This window comes from Sinohyriopsis cumingii, chromosome 13, assembly GCF_028554795.1.
Source record: "Sinohyriopsis cumingii isolate HCF-2022 chromosome 13, ASM2855479v2, whole genome shotgun sequence".
NCBI classification, from domain to species: domain Eukaryota; kingdom Metazoa; phylum Mollusca; class Bivalvia; order Unionida; family Unionidae; genus Sinohyriopsis; species Sinohyriopsis cumingii.
Genome location: NC_142973.1, coordinates 24621906 through 24644292, shown reverse-complemented (window position 1 = coordinate 24644292; position 22387 = coordinate 24621906). Strand labels below are relative to the sequence as shown.

At 37.0% G+C, this 22387-nt stretch overlaps 1 long non-coding RNA gene across 1 annotated transcript in view; it reads left to right on the top strand.

Annotated features, from left to right (window-relative positions):
- Positions 1–1043: 1043 nt before the first annotated feature.
- LOC149785073 (uncharacterized) overlaps positions 1044–22387 on the top strand; it is a 51338-nt gene continuing 29994 nt past the window's right edge. The window contains exon 1 of the long non-coding RNA XR_016425358.1: positions 1044–1296. This is a non-coding gene — a long non-coding RNA (uncharacterized LOC149785073). The remainder of the gene's footprint in view (positions 1297–22387) is intronic.

Below are 22387 nucleotides of genomic sequence, written 5' to 3'. Positions count from 1 at the left end.
GTTGGTGAATAGTAATATAACTCAAAATCTCGTTGGTGAATAGTAAGTAATATAACTCAACATCTCGTTGGTGAATAGTAATATAACTCAAAATCACGTTGGTGAATAGTAATATAACTCAAAATCTCGTTGGTGAATAGTAATATAACTTCCCAGAAAACATAAAATACTCTTTAGAGGTCTGTTCAACATTTCAGTAGTTGCGAAATCTTGTGTAACTTAGTCACAGAGCAATTCTGACTCTGACATTGTCTTCTCATAATTTGTGCAATGATTGCGAACTGTGAAAACAACAGAATTGATAGACGTAAAAATACAGTAATGTTTGTGACAGCCACGATACTGAAGATGCACATCATGTTCTTGCAGCGTGTCCAATATATACTATGTCTACATTTAATTAAAATTAACGGAAATTCTGGAACAAACCATTAATAATTAAGGGACCAGCCATTTAATTTTATGGTAGGCTTTTCTTTCCGATAAGGATATTTTTACGTCTTTTTGCGTCATTTACTTCACAATAATTACAGTAATGTAAAGGGCTTCATTAGTTCGTTTTTCAATATCAGAGAAAGCATATGTTTATCAAGCTATTAAGTCGAACTCTATACTTCCCTACCCGAAAATTAAATGGTTTGGTCCTTAAGTGCATTCAGCTGTTAACTGCTCGTAATAAGAAAACAACATGTGAATTTCCTATATTTGTTTATGGAGGAATTAGCATAAGAGAGATTTTTTATTCTTACAAAGACTTGTTACAAAACTTGTTTATATTTCTCCATCATCTTCTTTCCAGCTTTTGTTGATTACCTTTTTTGAGCATCTGTTTAAAGCTATACGTTAGCATTTAATAAACATGCAATCTATTTGCAGTATATGTAGTATATTCTCCACAAGCGTTCACATGCTTTGGAAAATTAACAATTTAAATAAACTGAATTGTGTCCGTAACGTATCTATTTTGCACGAGGTATTGTCCCGCTGAACGGCAAATTTAGCCTAAGGTAAGGCACGTGCTTTACTGCATGAACGTTGTCTAGAATCTGGTTCCTTTATGAAAATTTGTCCCGGAACCGGAGCATGATTAAGCTGACTGTCCTGAAATGAAAACAGCGTGCTCTAGTTATATCCGATCAGTCCAACATCGATGGCAGTTTTCAGCCTCTCTTTCGTCTCCAATGGGAGGAATCAAGACCAGTTCAAGTATAGTTTCAACCTGGAGCGGGGATGGGCATAGATGGGAGGTGACCACTATTTTTCCTCTCTTGTGTTGATAGCTATTCATGCGGCCAGGTAGGCATGTATGCACCAACGTATATATGTATGCATGCAAGTATGTATGTATGTATGTGTGTGTGTTCACACTGCTATCTCTTTTCTTCCTTATTTTTGGTTTCCACAAAAATATAAACACAACGCTGGATCGGTGTATCTGTCATTCTAGACGAGGTCAAACGAGGCCAGACCTCACTTTTTGATTTTGTTATTTGTTGTTTAGGGTTAAAGCCATTGACTAACCCCCGTGAAAAGAGCTATTCGCATTCTTAGCCATCTATTGTTTAGTTGACTATTTATTTACCGTGGAATGACGGCACAGACCATTTTAATTTTTTTCGAGGGAGAGATTGGGTAACATTTCCTGCGAGGCACGCTGTATATTTTTGTTAATTCCTTATCGAAAACATATTTCCCTCCGTAGAAGTTACAGTTAAAAAGCAGGAGAAAAAGTTCCGACAAAGGAGGGATCAAAATTTTTAAAACAACAACAACTAAACACATAACCACCTATTTCACCCACGTGTAAAATGGTCATTGACTAAGATTTACGCCGCATTTACCTGCCTACATATCACATTTCCTGCTAATGATTTAAGCATTTAAAAAAAAAAAAACACATGGAGCAGAACTGCTTTGAAGGTAGTTAAAATAGAAAGAAACAAGTTAGAAAAGAGAAGGAAAAAAATGCTAGATTATAGCATACCAGAAATATTGTTTACAGTGCTCTTTTTTTTGTACAGGTTATGAAAATAAAATCTTAACTGCATCCTTTATGTTGGCGACTTTAAAAAAAAGTATCGAGGCAGTGCCAGATTTAGGCATAAGCTAAACAAGCTACAACTTAGGGCCTCACAGTCTGAACTAGTCTGAAGGGGTCTCTCAAATTTATTTTATATCAAATAGGGCCTCAACAGCTCTTCATAGCTCAGTGCCTCGCGATGTCTAAATCCGGCACTGTATCGACGTTATTTTATTTCCTACATTCCATCTTTGTACAAATTAAGCAGTCTCGCATTAAATCCACCACACGCACCCCCCCCCCCATATATATATATATATATATATATATATATATATATATATATATATATATATATATATATATATATATATAGTATTATCGACGTTTTTAGGTACCACTTGAGGAAATAAGAAGCGTATTTAGAATTGAAACATCCTGCATATTTTTTTTTTCTTCAGGTTGTTGGATTTTCTGGAAAAAATATTGAATTTGAAATGGAAATGCGTGTATTTATTTACTGCACGAGACTGATTCGTAACGAGCAAAACAAACAGATGTTGCAGTTGGACCTACAGATAATACTATTTTTCAATGTTTAGTCCATTCCACAAACTAGTGTATGAGATATTGAAGTTAATTGTGAAAACATGGGACACAAACCTGATGTAGATATCATATGAGTCAGTGGTATCAGGGGTCCTTACCTATTTTTGAAGTGGACTCGGCCTTAATGAATATACTATTCGGTTCAATACATCAAATAGGTAGCTCACGTATCATATACATATTTTGGTAACCGTCCGTTTCAGTGTTTTTGGAAAGCATTCGTGTTTTATGCCCGACATACCTGGGAAGACGTTTTCGGTAGTATGCAGGATTTCGTAATTGAGAATACTGTCCATGTGATAACAAAATACGAGCAATAAAATAAAAATACATGCAGCTCTTTACTAAAAACTATATTCAACTTTATTATTATCTCCTTCTTTCTCATCTTGTTACTATTTTTCTTCTTATTATTATAGGATAATTTATACTTTCAGGTTTGTTATATTATTTCTGTCTGTAGTATTTCCAACATTATAATCATCACTAACACATCTTTTTTTTCTCTGTCTGCTTCATCAACTTTATTGACGTGTTATTGAGCATGCATGTACAAGAACCATGCCACCACGCGAGTCGACTCTGACAATGAACTTACATAATTCTAAATCTGGCGAAATTATTTACATTCGCGTCGCTGTGTCAGTCCATATATATATATATATATATATATATATATATATATATATATATATATATATATATATATATATATATATATATATATATATATATAATTAGTGTTCTTAGTCGATATTTCCATCACCGTGTCACACTGGTGTACCGAATGAATGGGGAGGGGGGAATGGGGGCGATGTCGCCCCGGGCGGCACTTCTATAGGGGCAGCAAAAAAGAGAAGAATGATAGAAGAGGAAAAAAGGAAGAAAAAGAAAAGGAAAGAGAGAGAAATAGGGGTAAAAGATGATAATGTTTTGAATTTCTTTTAGGCCGTCCTTGATGACTAAGAGGCCTATAGTTAAATACCAAAGCGGCCGAGGGCGGCATCTCGGACCTCCGCCCGGGCGGCATTGTAGCTCCGTACGCCACTGCTATGTCAGTCCTTATATATATATATATATATATATATATATATATATATATATATATATATATATATATATATATATATATATATATATGGTTCTTAATCGCTATCCAGTGAGGCCCGCAGAATTTTGTGTGTGGTAAACATGTAGTGGTCAGCTATTAAGTTTCTGGGATGTAGACCAAAATATGTTTAGAGGTGAAATAGGCGGGGGATAAATGCCACATCCCTTATGTGCGGGCGCCCATCTGCGTCGCTGTGTCAGTTCTTATATGTCGCTATTTGTCTCGCTATGTCTTCTTAGTCGCTATTTGTGTCGCTTTGTCAGTCCTTGTATATAGGCATTTTCGGAAACTGATTTCCTAATTTATCTCCCTTAATACTGAAGCTCTCCAGACTCATGGTACTAATCGTTTGGAAAATTGGGGCCAGTCTGGGAATGGGTGAAGATAAAATAGAGTATATATGTGTTTGGCTGGCCAGTAATTTTGTGTTAATAATTAAAGATAGATTTTAGTAAAAAGAATCTTTTGATAGCTTATCTTAGCGTTTACTGAAATAAAATAGAGAACTGAATTAGTACCGCGAGTCCTATAGACAGCCACAGCAATATAGTGACTCCACGTATGCACGTACAAATAACTTTACTATAAATGCAAACATATGTTTTTGTTTGTCGATAACAAGCAAAATTAATGCCTTTTATAAACCTCAGAGTGACTTTCAGTGGAATATTAAACACACATTTAGATATGGCAAGTGTTGCCAAGAATTGGTGTGGGTATGCAGTGTGCAGAGCGTGAAGATTTGACTATGCTAGGTGGAGTGTTTTGCACATTGGTTAATAACTATGCAATCACACATACAAAGTTAATACAATTTACCATTTATATAGTAATTATTGTCATCAATAATATTTCCTAATTGTGTTTTGAAACCTAATGCTTCAGATATGATAAATTATGTATCTACCACCATTGCTTAATGGTGATGACCCTTCATGCCTTTGTGTCCAACCAATTTCATTCTGTGAATGTTTTAAAACTTCATAATTTGTATTTTAATTGACTTTGCCTACCTTAATTTAATTTTAATTTATATATGTTCCGGGGCTAAGGAAAATATTGTACCGTCCTTGTGTTTCCACAGGAAGCTTTTAGGGGGACAGAACTTCCGGTTCAGTTGAGTCCCGAGTCTCTAAGACGGGAGACGGAAGTGAGACTAGCAGAGCAGTCGGAGTCGACAAGTCTAGTCGGTGGAGAGAGTCGATGAGGAGGAGGAGGAAAACGAGTCGAGGAAGAGAAAGTGGAGAAGGAGGAGGAGTACAGAGAAGAAGGAGGAGAAGAAAATTGGAGAAAGTCGGGCGGAAGAGGAGAAGGAATTGGCGGAATTGGAGAGAAGAATACACATGAGTAGAATACAAGAACAGGTGGAAAGTTATCTCACACTACTAATCAAACGATGAAATAGGCTATCACAGGGTCGAACGGAAGGAGAGTACTTGGGAATTTTGAAGCACTTGACTAGTGAATTGATATTAAACTGTTATACTTGATTGATTGATTGATTGTATTTGCGTCGCGTGCGCCCAGAAGGGCATGTGCGACGGGTTTATTCCAGCACAGCGTGATGCTAAATGCTCCTGGGGGATGGAATTAGTGCCACATCCCCCAGGCATTTACGTGTTCAATGAGCCCTGCTAATTTAGCCGTCAGGTCGTAGGACTATACGTCTCTAACGACCTGAATGAAGGGCTTTCATGAATGGGAATGGGCTCAACACACACTCATGTTAACAATGAGTTGATTTCAGTCCGTATTTTCTGTACTAGATGTCGACCCAAGCAGTTTATAACGCCAGTTGCGACTGGTAACAACGATGACGTCACATCGTGACACCTAGCTTTAGGGGGGAGGAAATTGTTCCACATCTTAGCCGTTATACGATGTCCGAGAGAGGTAAGAGGGCAAGGAACTCGGCAAGCCAGCCATGGGTGTCGTGCACTCCCTAGAACGTCAGCCCGTACTTAGTCAAATTTAATCTAGTTGTACTAATGGACAATAAAAAAAAAAAAATGCCAATCATGTGTTAGCCACCTGTGCAATTGGGTAAAATCAAAACAATTTGTAAAATTTTCCTACATCCTAACAATCGTAAAAATTCTAGTACATCGTGCATGTTGTAGATGCCCTACAATTTTTTAATAACTAATATGTCTGAGCGACATATAAAAAGTTTGGTCTCTGTTAGGTCATAAAAGGTTTTAATTTTGAACCGGTGGATTGACAGATCAAGTTAGTGTACATTATAGTTTTATCGAAACGGGATACCAAGCCAAACTGGTTCCCTGGATAAGAGGCAATATTGGTAGCCCTTAGAAGGGCTTTTTTAGCAGAAGTTCCCCATTTTTTTTCTTTCTTTCTGCTTCTTTACATTTCTCCACATTCCTTTTTCCCCTCAGGTAATTTCGGGGAAATGGTAGCTGTGTAGCGTAAAATCGTAATTAGCTGCTTCTACTAGCTGCTGGATTGGGTAGTTCTTGTAGGCCTCTTGATATAATTGTGTAAGGATTCTGACACCATAGTGCCACTTGTTATTCATTTATTTTTGCTCTTATTTATGTTAGGTGTTTCATGCGCGTGTTGCACGCTTATTTGTGTCCGACTGAGGCAAGGGAGGTAGTGACCAGAAAGGCAGGCGACCATCTGCAGGCAGGAGTCCGCTCATTCCAGGGTAATGGTCTAAATGGATGTACTTGTACGAATTTTGAGTTTTGGTTCTTGTGTCTAAAATTGTTCTAAAGATGAGCTAGGTTGCATTGGATGGAAAACTCTGTGCTGCTTTAGTGTTAGTATGGTCTGTATCACAGAATTAGGCCGCAGTATTACTTTGGCTGTCTTTCATGTTAGGGCTAGGAAGAGAGCAGAGAAGAAGATTATTTTAAAATATTATTTTTGTTTAATTTTTAAGGATATATTTGGGATTTAAGAAAACGGGAACCTTTGCTGAGTATTGAGGTCCCTAGGGACGTATCAAAACCGCCCGTCTGTCTATGTATATTAATCTGGTTTTAAAGAGTATTTGGGTGGGCTATGTTTTACAGGTTTTTTTTTTTAAGCTAGAGGGACACCTTTGCTGAGTACTCAGGTCCCTCATGACCTGTCAAAGGTGCCAGTCTGGTAGTGGAAATTTATTTTTAAGTGAGGTTGTTTATTTTATGCTTTTAGGGTGTTTTATATTTTTTCTTTTAGCTTGAATGTGTCTAGGAATTTAAGTATGTTTTGGTAGGTCATATTTATGTTGGGGTTGTTATTTTTAAGGAAATCTGGGTAAGTGGTAAGGGATCCAATTTTGTTTTGAGCTTTTTGAAATTCTATTCTAGCTCCCTGATATTTTGAGCAGCTATTGAATATATGTGGCAGGTCTTCGATGGTTTTGCAGTGATAGCAGTTGATATTAGCAGGCCCGGGTCCTAGATGTTTGCCAAAACTTCCTGCTAATTTTGTTTTACCGGTTACGATGCGATTGATAATTTTTTGGTCCAGGCTGTTCACGTTGGGTGGTTTGATGGACCTATTGGTTTCTTTTATAATGGAGTAGAGTATCCTGCCTTTGGTAGTGGAGTTCCAGTTTTCCTGCCACTCCTGGATAATATAGTTTCTTGTTATGCTTTGGGCTTCTGTTATGCTATATCTGAGTGGGGCAGGGTTAGGGTTCCCTAACATGTTTTTTTGCGACTTTGTCGGCTAGCTCATTGCCAGGGATTCCAATATGCGAGGATATCCACATGAATTCAACTATCTGATCCGCTGTGGATAATTCTTTAAGCATATAAAAAGCTCTAGCCAAGTATTGTTCGCTAAATTTGGTGCCGTGAGATTTGATGCATTCTATTACACTAAGTGAGTCGCTGATGATAACTGCTTTTGGAGCTTTTTTGTCTTTAATCCATTTTAATGATTCTGTTATTGTTCAGAACTCTGTGATGAAAGTAGAGCAGTGGTCTGGTAATCTGAATCCCATTTGTATACTGAATTCGGGAATAACTACTGCAGCTGCTGTTCGGGGGTGGGGGTGGGGTGTGTTGTTCAGTTGTTTTGGATCCGTCAGTGAAAATGTTTACAAAGTCAGCATTACATTGTCGTATACAACTAAATTATTAATAAATCCATCAATATCATCTGCAGACGGTGCTTCATTAATGTCAGTAATAAATTCAATAACATCATCACCGTTTTCATCCAACAACTTTGCGTTTTCATTAAAGTCTTTAAGTACATCGTAACATCGTTGATCATCATTGTAATTTATGTTACTTAGCGATATACACAAATACCAAAAGTGACCAGAGATAACTGCAATATTTTAGCTGTATTAAATGGTGTTGATACGCATACTCTGCGAAATATTCATTAGACTTGGTGTAGCGGTGATATGGACATAATTAAGTTTAGAAATTTATTTAGTCAGTCTCAGTCAACCCCGCATAGATTTATAACAATAAACTTACATGACCCACGATCGCGTTATCGTATAGGTCTTGATACTATTTTTGGATAGTAGCAGCAGCGAGAATGTCGTTTCGGCACCCACAGTCACCGCCGCGATCTTTTATTTTGCGATTATTTTTTTTTGTGATTTTCAGGAAGGCTTATTTTTACGAGTCGAGAGTAAGTCAATTAGAGGCTGTTCACCCTCTTTGCTGCAGTTTTTATAATCTTCGTTTTCTTTTTGGGGGGCCAAGTTTGTATGTAGCTATCATACTGATTCGACTGCATGCACGAAACATTATGCTAAACCGTTATTATTGAGAATACCATATACATTCGCTTATAAGACGAGGCAATAGCAAAAATATAATATACTATATACAATGTGCCAGTAGATACGAGTATATACCACTTGTTCTACTGATTACTCTTAACAAACTACACAGAGCCATAAATGCTGGCGCATTATACGAGGGCAGATTAGGATCTTTGTTTTTATGCTTATACCTACCCACTCTACTTCCAAGCAAATTTCAAACCCAAAGTTCGCTTTCTTAAAATATATGCCTAACTTATCACTTTCAGTTCAAATCATCAATAATTTCTTGTATTAAAAGGAAGAAAAAAAGTTTTTAAAAAAGAGTTTGAAAGTATTGTGAATTAATGAGCTTTCTTTATAGTATTGAATGTATTTAATTACTGCTAGTCTGTGAAATTTGCCCTGAAATTTGCTTGCGAGTAGAATGTATATTCAATAAGTAGAGTGTATGAAAGAAGGCCATTTTCTGGTCCAAAACCTATATTCAATTTGAGAAGTACGAAAAAAATACACTTGCCTTTGCAGCAGGTTAAATCCCATAAAAAAATTGTAAAATTTAAGTGGTCTTATCGCCGCAATGGTCACTATGTGCATTAAAATCGCCGCAAATAATAAAGTTAGTTCCAATGTTTTTAATTAATAATTTATAGGTGTTCATGGATGTTAGGTTTTTCCCACTTGGGTCATAGACGTCTAAAATTTATATCTCCTTGTTTCCTAACATGACCATGACCGACTGGTATTCTATGTTCTCTATATCATCGATCCCTGGTTTGATATTCCCTTTGGCTACATTAGGCAATACATACTTAACACATATTGTTATCCCCCCTCCTTTTCCCCCATCGGGTCGATATTTGATGATGGAGGTCGAAAAACCTGGGATTTTCGGTAGGAATTTTGTACCATTATTTAAGTGTGTTTCCTGTAAACCAATAATATCGGGTTTGTCTGCTTCCTTATCTAATTTTATGATTAATCTGGGGCATTTATTATAAGTTCTCTGCAGTTCCACTGCCAAATGTGAAATTGCTTTCGATGTTCCATGTAATTCATAGATAGGGTTTAAATGATATCGTGGGTGAACATCGTTAGTTTGTCGATACAGTGGACTCATCCACCAGGTGCCATAGTAGTCTACAAGTCTGCTGAATGGGAATGTTGTCCTATTTCATCATACCTGCTATACCGTCTAGTAAGTCTCTGACGTGTAGTACAAAGCTGATTTAGGGAAGGAGCTTTCCTATTTTGCATCCAGTAATGGGTGTGGCTTTGTTCTATTTCATATGTTTCATTTCCATTAGCATTTTCCACATAGTGATCTTGGGTCATTTCCTTGGGTCTGCTTTTCTGTTCTTCTTTAGGGTGTTTCCCTAAATTGGTACAATTGCTATTGCTTGTTGACCTGTTACTATTACTGTTGCTATTGTATGTATTAGATGGTCTTCTGTTATTAGTGATTTGTGGATTCACCATTGTATCATTTGGTATGTACTTGTTTGTATCGAGTACTTCTGGATTTCCTTCCTTAGATTGTGTCCTTTGGGGTACACGTTCCAGAGAATTTATTTTCCTCTGGTTGTGCATACATGTCTTCCTTTCTAAACTATTTGTTGGATAGCGGTTCAGAATTGGATATTATGATCTCCTTGGGTATTATCGTTTTCTTTGTTTCCTTAGTTTTTTGGCATGTTAAATGATTTGTATACATTATGTCTACTATCTCTATTTCCATGCGCGTTATTGGCATTCCCAGGACTTGGGGTGGTGATGGCCTAAACAGTTAGCACATTTTTGCCCTGTATAGTTAAGTTTACCTGGGTGTTTACCTCCGATAGTGCCACATAGTGGCCTGAAGCCGCGTTTGTTTGTATAATGTCCCCATCCCTTACATTTGCTGCAGAACCGGGATTTGCTTTTGTACTTTTCCAGGGATATGATTTTCCATAAAGGGCTAATCTGATTAGTAATTGCGGTGTGGTTTTAAATTCCAGTATTGCTACATTGTATTCCTAGTTGCTTTTGTTATGTGTCATGTAGGCTTTGGCTATGTTAGCTCCATAGTAAGCAAGATATTCCTGTAGTTTATTATTGTCTATCATCCGGTGGATACCTTTTAGTTTGAGTATCTTATTCATTGTCGGAATTGGCGATACCTTTTCCTGGTTGCTTTGCTTGGTAAAGTGGTCCGTTTTTCCTTTCGTCTGAAATCCTGTGGTATATGATGATACGTCTTCCCGATTTTGCATTATGTCTACTTGCTGTGACTGAAGCTGGTCCAATTCTTTAAATCTCCAGGTATTTGGCAACTTGTTGACTTGTACTGCACCAGATAATTAATTAGTCCGAACTGGGTACGATTATTTTCAGTTCACCAAATTGTGTGTTGGTCAGAGCTGACACTATGCTTTTGTCACTAATACTCTGAATGCGCGGATTGCCACTTTTGATAAAGATGGTTAATTTATTTGGCTGGTATTGGTTTCTGTCTTTCCTCGTCGTTCCTTTTATAAGGTTAAGGTCTGGGTTGGTGTTTAGTTTGGGACATAGGCCTTCTCCTGAAGTTTGTTTCTCTCCCTTTAGAACGTTAATATTTTCGTTAGATCCTCTGAGTTTCAGCGTTTCTTCCGTATTCTTCCTTACTGGCTTTGTTGAATTGTCAGCCTTATTCCTCCCTGTGAGTGGATGCTTTCCTTTTCCTTCTTCTTCAATGAGCTTTAGTAGCTCGTCGGTAGAGATATGGATCAGTTGTGATGGATTAGAGGGTCCTGGAGTTAGACTGTTATGAATCTACAGCGGTTTTTGTTTGGATTTTCCTCGGTTTTCTCCCTTGGTAACCTTTGCATGGGTGGGCGAGTTTGCCAGTGCCTGTTGATGTTTTGATAGGGGATATGTTGAGATCCTTGCTAATGACTTAGGGTATTTAGCTAGGGAGTTTGATTCACTTTGTGGGTATGTGGTGAAGATTATTTTATTACAGCTATGGGCTCAAGATCGATGTTAGGCAAGAACTAAAAAGCCCTCTTAAGAGAGGGGAGGCAAGATCTGGTTTAATGGAGAATTTGGGGGAAAACAGGGATGAGGATAGGGATATTCTGGTTCCTGAACATTTTCCTCAGTTGATCGTTTTGACTAATGGCTCTTCTGTTCTGCTGCATTGCTATTTTCTTAAGGGATGGGGTTGGGTTGGTTTTGGTTGCGACATCCATCATAAAGGTGATCTCCTACTTTCTATAGATTACCTACTCCTGATTTGAAATAACGACAACCACAACGAAAATAATTTTCCTTAATCTTTACGATATATCAGATTTATGTTCCCTAAAGTATTTCTATCCAGACTAAGAACTATTGAGTTATTGCTTAAAGTGATGTACACCAATATTTAGTCATCTATTGGTAAACAACTAAGAAGACGTCGATGACAGATCCGAAATAACGCCAAAAGAAAATTTAAACCAATTTTTGTAGTATCAGCAATCCTAACCTAATTTATTGTTGTTAGAATAAAATTATTATTTGAGACTAGTGAAATAATGAATTATTTTGTGATATTCTACTAGATTATGATAATGTATTCCTAACAAATTAATTTAGTAGTACAACGGACAGTCATTGATTTTACCCGAAGGTCTAATTCCAATAAGATTTACCTTACCTATTTGAATTTTGATTTCCCCTTTCCAAAATTTCCTAAACATTCTTAAGGTGCTGTCAACTCAGCTGGGCCTTGTCTACAGGTTGATACAGCTGGGCAGGCTGCTGGGCCTCGTCTGCAGGATGAAACTGCTTTGGGGGGCTGCGATCTTCTTTACAGTGGTATGTTGATTTTGATAAAATCCCTGAACTACTGCTCCACCCAATGCTACAACTTTTGGCTTGTATGTGGGAACGTCCACTTCTTACAAGTGTCGTGTCCCGAAAAAATGTTTGATGAATGGATAGAATACATCCAGCCAGACTCGCTTGTTCGACGTTTGTTAGTTGAATTGCACACTAGGGCATGCGCAACCGGTTAACGCCCCCACGGGGGTGTGGGCTGATTGATTTTTTCAAGGGGGACAGAATAGTGGCACATCCCCATCGCTTTAATGCACACAAAGTGTGCTGATTGTTTTTGTCCATTTTGGTGGTGTATTGATAGCTGCACTAATTATATGATCCAATTGTTTAAGTGGTTATTTTGCGCTTGTAATGCGCTTGGAACGGGATGGGATGGTATTGTGGTAAGGGTAGGTTAGAAGGAAATAAGTTTTAAGGTTATAAAACCTTTGTTTATTTATTGGAATTCCTGTACTTATGTTGCTTTGCTTGACAGATCCCATTTATGATATTGCCTACAGTGACACAAGGGCCTGTATGATAGCTCTACCATTAACATGATCCGTTAGTGAGAGGTTGGAATGATAGGTAAACGGTGGTAATTTTTTGACGATGTTGGAGTGGTATTAGATTTTTCCAACTTTATCTATCTCTCTAAGGAAGAGTAGAATTGATTCGTTTGTCAGGGTTGGATTTGGGTTGCTTTGATACAACAATGCTGGGTACGAGTATAGCGAACCAGTGATTTTAAGGGAGCTGACTGGTTTTACCTTTTGTTTTTGTATGATGCCCTCATATTAATGCTTAACATTCCCCTCCAATTTATTTGTACAAATATTGATTATCATTAAGACAAGAGACATTGGTGTACATGGTAGTTTTAGTTTAAAGGATTTTAAGCGGTCAGATATGGTAATGTTAGAAACAAATTCTACCTAGTTCACATCTGATACTGATAAAGATACTGACCCATAGGAGTTGGAGTCTGCATTTGTCATCACAGTTGTTTTGATAAACTATTGCCCTGGTGTAAAACTAAAGAATTGTTCTCTGTAAAGTGCAGTCGTCTTGAGCCCTAGCTTGGGTGAACATTAAAAACTGGCTGGGAATATACTTTGTGTTAGATGTTATTGTTTGCAACTTTTGTACCCCGTAACATTGTATTTGGGGCAGATATTGATACACATGTTGCAGGTCCTCAGTATTGTGGGGGTAGAGGTAATTGGTATCTCGTTCTATATTGAGTTTGATGTATTTCCCAAGACTGGCTGCTAGCAGTATTTTGCCAGTTTTAATCGTGTTTATGACTCGTTGGTCATGTTTATTGAGTATTGGTGGAGCTTTTGGTGTTGCGGCACACTGTTTTCTGTATCGAGTACAGTGTACGACCCTTAGGTCAGGAATGCCATTCTGTTTGCCACTTTAATGCGAGTTTTTAGGATATCATTCTGTATATCTCTGGGATGCTGTAGTCGATATGGATGGGGTTTGGGTCATTATGTTGGAATTTTGCTACCAAGTCGGCTTTATCATTGCCTGGTATGTTAATATGGGATGGCACCCACATGAATTCTACAATTTGGTCTTTATTCAGCATGTTTTAGAAGCAAATTAGTTACTTTTAAGAAGTTTTCTCGTCCAGTTGAGTTTCCGGGTTCCAGTGATTTTAAAACGCTTAGCAAATCGCTAATTATTAACGTTTTCTGGGACTTATGATTATCTGTCAGTGGTATTGCTTCTAATATGGCCAATAATTCTGCTGTGTACGTAGAGCAACTGTCGGGTAGTCTTGATCCAAGATCTTCATATGTTTCCGGGATGGTTAGGATAGCAGCAGTTCTGTCTGGGTTGATTATTTTATCTATAGGTGTAAATTATGACATAGTCTTTATAAAGGTTGTCAATTATTGTTAAGATTTTTGATCTTATCTTTAGGGGATGGTCTCATTTAGAGTCAAAAATTGTTGCTAGGAAGTTTATATTGGGTTTTATGCATGTCCATAAGGTGGGGTCTTGGTGTTTGATTATTTCTGCCTGAAGGTTATTAGTATTTAGTTCCTTGATTTATCTTCTTTCCATAAGGTGAATTAGGAACGAGTCTCTTCCTAAACGGGATATTGCATCTATTGATGATATCTCTTCTTGGATGGGGGGGATCGTGCACTGAGATTCTTGCTGCATATCTAAGAATCAGTTCTTTCATCCTCAGTACGAGTAGCGTTTCACCTGTGAGGATCTTCAATTCTTTTTTTTAGAAGTGTTTTTAGGGAACCTGTACTTATACGTAACGCCTTGGATTGGGTTATGTCCAATTGTTTAAGGAGGGTAGGTTTGGCTGAAGAGTAGATCTGGAACACATAGTCCAGTTTTTACCTAATTATGGCCCTGTAAAGCGTTAAAAGTGTCCTGGTCAGATCCCTATTTCAGACCTTTAATGTTTTTAAGAAGGTTAAGGTCGCCATTACATTTCCGAAATAGTTCTGTAATGTGGTGGTTCCATGTAAGGTGTTGGTAAAAGTGCATACCCAAGAATTTGGCTATTTTCTCAAATTAAACAGGTTCACCTTGTATGTATGGGGGAGGGATCTATCATATAATAGGGGTTAGGTGAAATAAGACTCATGTTGTTTTCTATTTTGATAGTTTTAATCCCCAGCTATCTGCCCATTTACCAATTTTTGTTAAATTGGTTTGTAAATCAACGATGAGTTGTTGGCTGAATATGTTATCCGCTTTCCATATGCCATTGTCGTCAGCAAACTGCGATAAGTCAATTTTGTTAAGATCGACATCATGTTCCAGGTCGTTGATCATAATGTTGAAAATGGTTGTGCTTAAAACACTTCCTTGTGGGGTACTGTTCTCAAGTTCGTAATTTTCTTAGTATTGATCCCTTATTCTAGTTCTGATCTGCCTTCCTTTGAGAACGTTATGGATCCATTTGCCCATACGACCATTAATCCCGTAATGGTTTAGATTGGCGATAAGGCCACGGTCCAAGTTAGGTCAAAGTGTTACTCTAGGTCAAGCAAAATCGCTGAGATGTCAATCGCATTTTTGTTACGCGCTGAATGCTAGCCAAACTAGTTAGTTAGTTGAATTTAGGTCGCATTTGCCCACTAGGTCATGTTTGACCGTTTATTGCCCCTACGGGGGGCTGGTTGATTTTATCGAGGGGGACAGAATACTTCCGCGTCCCCCAACGCTTGATGCACACATAGTATGCTGATTGATGTTGTCCGTTTTCGGGGTTTATTGTCCCACGGCACAAACGGTTAGTGGGAATAGACCCATACGCACTCGTTCACATAGCAAGTCCAAAATGCCCAGTCGTGGCAAGGCAGGATGAGTTTTTACGGGAGGAAGGTGTTGTACATCCGAAATCTTTGTGGCTCCCATATTTCCGAAAAGCAAATGGTGTCGCCATGACGTGGTTATGAATTTTGAAACTATTATTTGAGCTGCTTGTAGAGAGTGTTGATACAATGGACCAACCTAAGATATTTTTGTGTGGATTTATTTGAAAAGTTAATATTTGGGGTAACTCATTTAAATTTTAATGGTTTCTGCCTTGTGCAGGGGGCGGGGGATGATAGCTGGTTTATGGCACCTTATATATCTAATTATCGGTCCTATATCCTAAATAAGTAATTGAAGTGCCACATTGTGTGGCTGGTCCTTTTAGCTTTGGCCTTTAGCCAAAGCTTAATTTGGGGTCTTACGCTATGTTTATTTTGTTAGGTACTCATGTCGTTGCCACAATGTGTAGCTCGTCCTGATGGCGGGGATTAAAGCCACCTTATGTCATCTAAATTTTCGTGGGCCAGTTTTGTTAGCTCATATTTTAAATGATCCGCTATATTTTGAGATGTAGAAAGGAATGAGTAAGATGTTGTTAGTATGGCTGTATTTGTATTAGGAGAAATGGTCATTGCGGTGATTTGGCTGCCGACCACTTTTTTTGCATTGCCCAACGGATCACATTCACAATGCCGCAGGGGGCAGTAGGTACAAGTGTAGCATCGGCCCGCACCACCCGTATGTAGGTGGTCAACGGTATGCCACCTTCCCCTTGGCACGACTTCAAAGAAGGCGTCTATTTGAATTCATACCAACCTGCATGATAGCGGCACTAATTACATGATTCGACTGCGTATGTGGTTGTTTCTACCTTGTAATGCGCTTGGAATGGGATGGGATGGTGGTAAGGGTAGGTTAGAAGGAAATAAGTTATAAGGTTACAAAACCTTTGTCTATTTGTTGGAATTCCTGTACTTATGTAGCATTGCTTGACGGATCAAATGTATGATACTGCCTTCAGTGACATAACAGGCCTGTATCACAGCATTACTAATTACATGATCCGTTAGTGAGAGGTTGGAAAGATAATTAAGGTAGGTAGACATATATGGTACAAAGCTAAACGGTAATACGTTTGGTCGATGTTTGAGTGGCATTATATTTTTCCAACTGTATCTACCTCTCTAAGGAAGAGTAGAATTGATTCGTTTGTTACGCTTGGATTTGGGCTGCTCTCATACAACAATTCTGGATAGGAATATGGCGAACTAATGATTTTAAGGGAGCTGACTAGTTTTTCACTTTCTCTTCTTGTATTTGGGACATATACTGAACACATGTTGCAGATCCTCATTTTTGTGGCAGTAGGGACAATTAGTATTTCGTTCTATATCGAGTTTTATTTTTTCCCAAGACTGGCTGCTAGCAAAGTTTTGCCAGTTTTAATCCTGTTTATGACTCGTTGGTCATGTTCATTGAGTGTTGGTGCGGCACACTGTTTTCTGTATTGAGTACAGTGTACGACCCTTAAGGCAGGAATCCCATTCTGTTTACCATTTTGCTGTGATTTTTTGGAATATGTTACATCTCTGGGATGCTGTAGTCGATATGAATGGGGTTTGGGTCGTAAAGTTGGAATTTTGCTGAAAAGTCGGCTTTGTCATTGCCTGGTATGTTGTTATAGGATGGCACCCACATGAATTCTACAATTTGGTGTTTATTCAGCTTTTTTTTTTGGAAGCAATTTAGTTACTTTTAAGAGGTTTTCTCGTCCAGTTGAGTTTCCGGTCTCCAGTGATTTTAAAACGCTTTGCTGAATCGCTAATTATTAACATTTTATGGGACTTATGATTATCTGTCAATGGTATTGCTTCTAATATGGCCAAGAATTCTGCTGTGTATACAGAGCAACTGTCGGGTAGTCTTGATCTAAGTTCGTCATCTGTTTCCGGGAAAGTTAAGGCAGCAGCAGTTCTGTCTGAGCTGCTTGTTTTATAATCATCACTGTAAATTTTGACATAGTTTTTATAGGAGTTGTCAATTATTAAGACTTTTGATCTTATCTCTAGCGGATGGTCTTGTTTGGGGCCAAAGGTTGTTTCTAGAAAGATTACAATGGGATTTTGGTCTGTCCATGAGGTGGGGTTTTGGCGTTTGATTATTTCTGCCTGAAGGTTATCAATATTTAGTTCCTTTATTTTTTAATGTATCTATTCCAGAAGCTGGGTTAGGAACGAGTCTCTTACTAAACGGAATACTGCATCTATTGATGATATATCTTGTTAGATGGGAGGGATCATGCACTGAGATTCTTGCTGCATATCTAAGAATCAGTTCTTTCCTTCTCAGTACGATATATATAATGATTCAAACAAAGAACAAATACAAATGGCTTATGATAGGCTCTACAACTCCTTGTGATAAATCTTGTGCAAACTAATTCTGCGAATATCACTTACAAAATGTACGGGCTGGGTGGGTTAGGATCTAAACCGTGTTTGAAATATGTTGTTGGAGTTAGAGGAAACACGCAGTTCTGTGTGCAATGTGTTGGTAAAAATACAGAGAGCTCAAAGGATATTATGATGAAAAATAACACTGATAAAACATGATTTTGGTCTTCCATAAAAAAAAACTGAAAATCTGAAAAGGGGGTTCTCCCTCAACGGGGCAGCAATGGATTTTACAATCCTGAAAAGCTGCTCCTGGTACAACTTTTGATCACAATATATAACAAAATAATCATCTGAAAAACTAATAAACTTACCAAACATTTTCAACTTGAATAATTTCACAATATTTATTGTCACAAGAATTTGTCCTCCAATACTATTGGTGCTTAACTTATTTCATGTGCATGTCAGTGTTCACATTGTAATTAAGTAAATAATGTTTGCTGCCAACATATTACACTTCTCTCTTTTTATAACAAATCTGTAAACTAAACACCGAAGTACATTACCTATATACAAATAATCCCATATATTCACTTGTCTTTTTGTCCACTGGACACAACCTGTTGATATGCCAGTCAAGCTCCTTTTGTGGCTTTGTCAATGATTTCTTTAGCCTTCCTTTTTGTCATCACTGATTTTGTTGGCTCAATGTGCAGCGAGAGCCTTTTTCTTTTCAAGCTCCAGCTTGTATTGGCGACATGCAGTGCGCATATTCTGACAGAGGGCTGTTTTCTCATGCAAAAGATCTTGTACTTCTGAGCTTCAATTTTTTTCCAAATGCAGATTCTTTTGTAGGTGCTGTTCTAGACTGTTCCAACCATGACTTCCGTAATTTATATCTTTATTGCAGAGGTAAAAAAATGCCAGTCCTCAAGCATTCAGTTTTCTTATAAACTGACCAACAAAATTTAAGCCAACTTTTCGGTCCAGCCATTCCCATTTTCATGTTTTTTTAAACCTTTATCTAAACTTCTCGTGTCATGGTCTCTCTCAACAACTCGGGACGCCATTTTTTTCATGCACACTTCTTCTTTCCATTGCCATCAGTTTCCTTTACATTAATATTCATTGGATGAATCTAAACTTTTAACCAATCAGAATACTCCTTACGAGAGTCGTGGGCTAACTAACATTTGGAACGAATACGTTACAAGGGTCGTTGCTTAATGGGACCAAACAGGCATTTTAAAAAACCCGGATCGGAGATGATAAATAAAAAATATGGACTATATCAAGAAAAATCGGATTCAAGTCAGGAGAATGTGATGTGATTTGGACTTTTAATGTAGATATAACAATTTTTCAGTCATATTGCTACGACGTATGCAATATGGCAGTTTATAGTGATGTCTAGCACTGGGGCATCATGCTGCAGACATGTAGCATGATGTTCCCACCCAGTCACTTGATCCTGACACCAGGCTGACCAGTCCTAACACTTACTTCTTAATGCTGAACGCCCAGCGAGGCAGCTGTTAGTACCATTTTTGTAAATCTTTGGTATGACTCAGCCAGAGATCAAACCCACGACCTCCCACATCTGAGATGGACGCTTCTAACCATTAGGTCACCGAAGCAGTAACAAGTCAGGAGAAAAGCAGAATTCCACTTTAAAATGGAGAAAAATCATGTTTGAATAATGATAAAGTTATAAGAAATGTGAAAGATTATCTAGCTAGATTTTTAAAATAATTTTTTTAGACAAATAATCATTTATAAACATAATATTATATATAAATGGAGCAGAAATAATTTGTCACACATCCTATCATCATGTGATTGTGTAATAAAGCATTGTTGACTAAAAAAAACAAATCTGTTCTGTCGCTAATACTGGTTATCTGCAATTTTCTGTTGGAGGAAGAAACATTATTTCTGTCACAGGTTTGTTATGAGTGTTTTCGGGGTGTACTTAAAGACAGTTTTGTGACTGATCATATTGATAGAGAAAAACTCAATAATTCCTTGGAAAATTTATGAGCCATGACAGTCAAAATAGCAGATTTGAAAATACGGGGAGACGTAAAACAACTGGAAAAAAACAGTCAAATCCGTAAATACAGAGACTGCTAAAGAAATGATACTTCAGCCAATAAACTCAGCTGGCAAAGATTTTGATATTTGTGTGCTTTCGATTCAGCATGTCACAAATATTACTAAATCGATGTTTTCTAAAAATATAAACAAAAGTAAATTTTTCATTACTGTTGAAGGGAGTTAACTCCATCAAGCTAAGACATCTCTAGTAGAGTAATTAACTAGTGTTGCTACTAATATTATATTACTATTTATTTAAGTTAATTTTGTTGTTATTATACTTATTGTTAGAATAATTATTGTTAGACTAATTATTTATTCATTCTGACACATCTAACATCATTGGTGAAGTTTTCATTTTCATATATATATATAGAGAGAGAGAGAGAGAGAGAGAGAGATAGATATTAATACACTTTGTCAGTCATGAAACATGTAAGGTGTTTTTATGCTGGATATAGTGTCATGATAGAACAGTAATTTTATCGTTTTCAGAAGTCTATTGTTGATGGGAGATAACTGTCAGGCTAATGCTCTCTCAGGCAGAGTAATTCAGCAGTTACCTTGCTTGTTACTGCGTACTGATCTCAAGAAGGGAGATAACTCTGTAGCATATCTTTCTCTGGCAGATCTCAATTTTTTAAAATCATTTTAATTAAATATTAACCATCTGGATGATAATTAATATAAGTGGAGTAACATAATTTTATAATAGTAGGATATTTGTACTTTCTAACTTATCGACAAAATCAAGGCAGAAAACAGGTCACACATGTCATTACATGTACAATGCAGCTAAGCTACTTTTAGATCTCTAGTTGAATGGCTGTATTTCAACCCTGACTTTGTCAAGGCATATATATATATATATATATATATATAATTATTTTATACAGTGCGTTTAGAAACAGAAATAAATCCATGCTGTAATTTATTTACTTGGTATAATAATCATCTGTAGGAATCCAGCATAGGTAACTTTATAATAATTTCTGAAACATATATCAACAAGATAGTAACATAGTGCAATGCTAGCTTGGCTGATTCTTATACTCGAGGTTTGGCTTTTGAAACCCGTGATTAAACATACTGTCAACGTTGGTGATATTTCACAACTTTTCATTAAAAAGTGGGGGACCACTCCAAACTCGAACTTCAACAGAAAAAATTACACTCTCACACTATGTGGTGGGTGCTCTTTTGCACTCTCCCCGGGGATGATTATTGGTGGTGTGTTGCAAAAATCTCTTGAACATAGAGAAGGCTCCCATATATGTTGTGTGCTGTCCTTAGAATTAAGTTAACTAAGTTAATGTTGTGCTGTCTTTAGAATTAAGTTAAGTTAATGTTGTGTGGTACTTGTATATAGTGCTGTTGTGTGGTACTTGTATATAGTGCTGTAAATATGCTACTATATGTGCTGTGGCATCCTTAAAATTAAGATTGTACATAGTGCTGGAAATAGTATAATACAATGCTGTAAATATGTTATGCTATAAATAGCTTAATATAATAAATATGTAAATATTTTTTATTTTAAATACATATATAAAATGAATTATTAATGATGTTATTTCTGCAATAAAAAAATTAATAAAAGATGGCATAAAAATTCAACTTGATCCAGATAAAATTATTAGTAATTTTGAATCATTGCAAACACAAATTCGAAGATATTTATACACTACCAGCAGAGTACCGATTTATTAAGCTCATCCTACAAGCTAGGTTCCAATCATTGGCTGCTGTGAAAGATGCGGAAGTTAAAAAATCCATATCTCTCTCAAGCGTGATCAAAAAAAAATCTGAATTAGCTCACGAAAATGTAGCGAAACAAATTATTAACACGCGCATGAGGCAGTTAAAAAAATTTATGTCAAATCGTGAAAATGAAAACAGTGACAAAGTTATCAGTGATAATAGTAAAGGGGATTTTGAAAGTGAAAGTAGTGATGAAAGTGAAAATAGTAAAGGGGATTTTGAAAGTGAAAGTAGTGACATCACTGATGAAAATGAAAGTTACAGCAATGGCATGATCAATTATCATGTGACTTTTATTCTACATGAGAAATATAAAAAATAATTTGACTTGACTTGTACAATTTTTTTTCAATAATTTGAATATACCTATGAAATCATTAAGATTTTATGCAGAGATTAATAAACAAATTTTCATTTCTTAAATCAATTAAGTGTCCGGATTGGTCAGTAAGCTTGAAATGTATTCTTGATAATAGCGGATTATGACACCGTAGAATAACCAGATTAATAGGCTCTTGTATGATGGA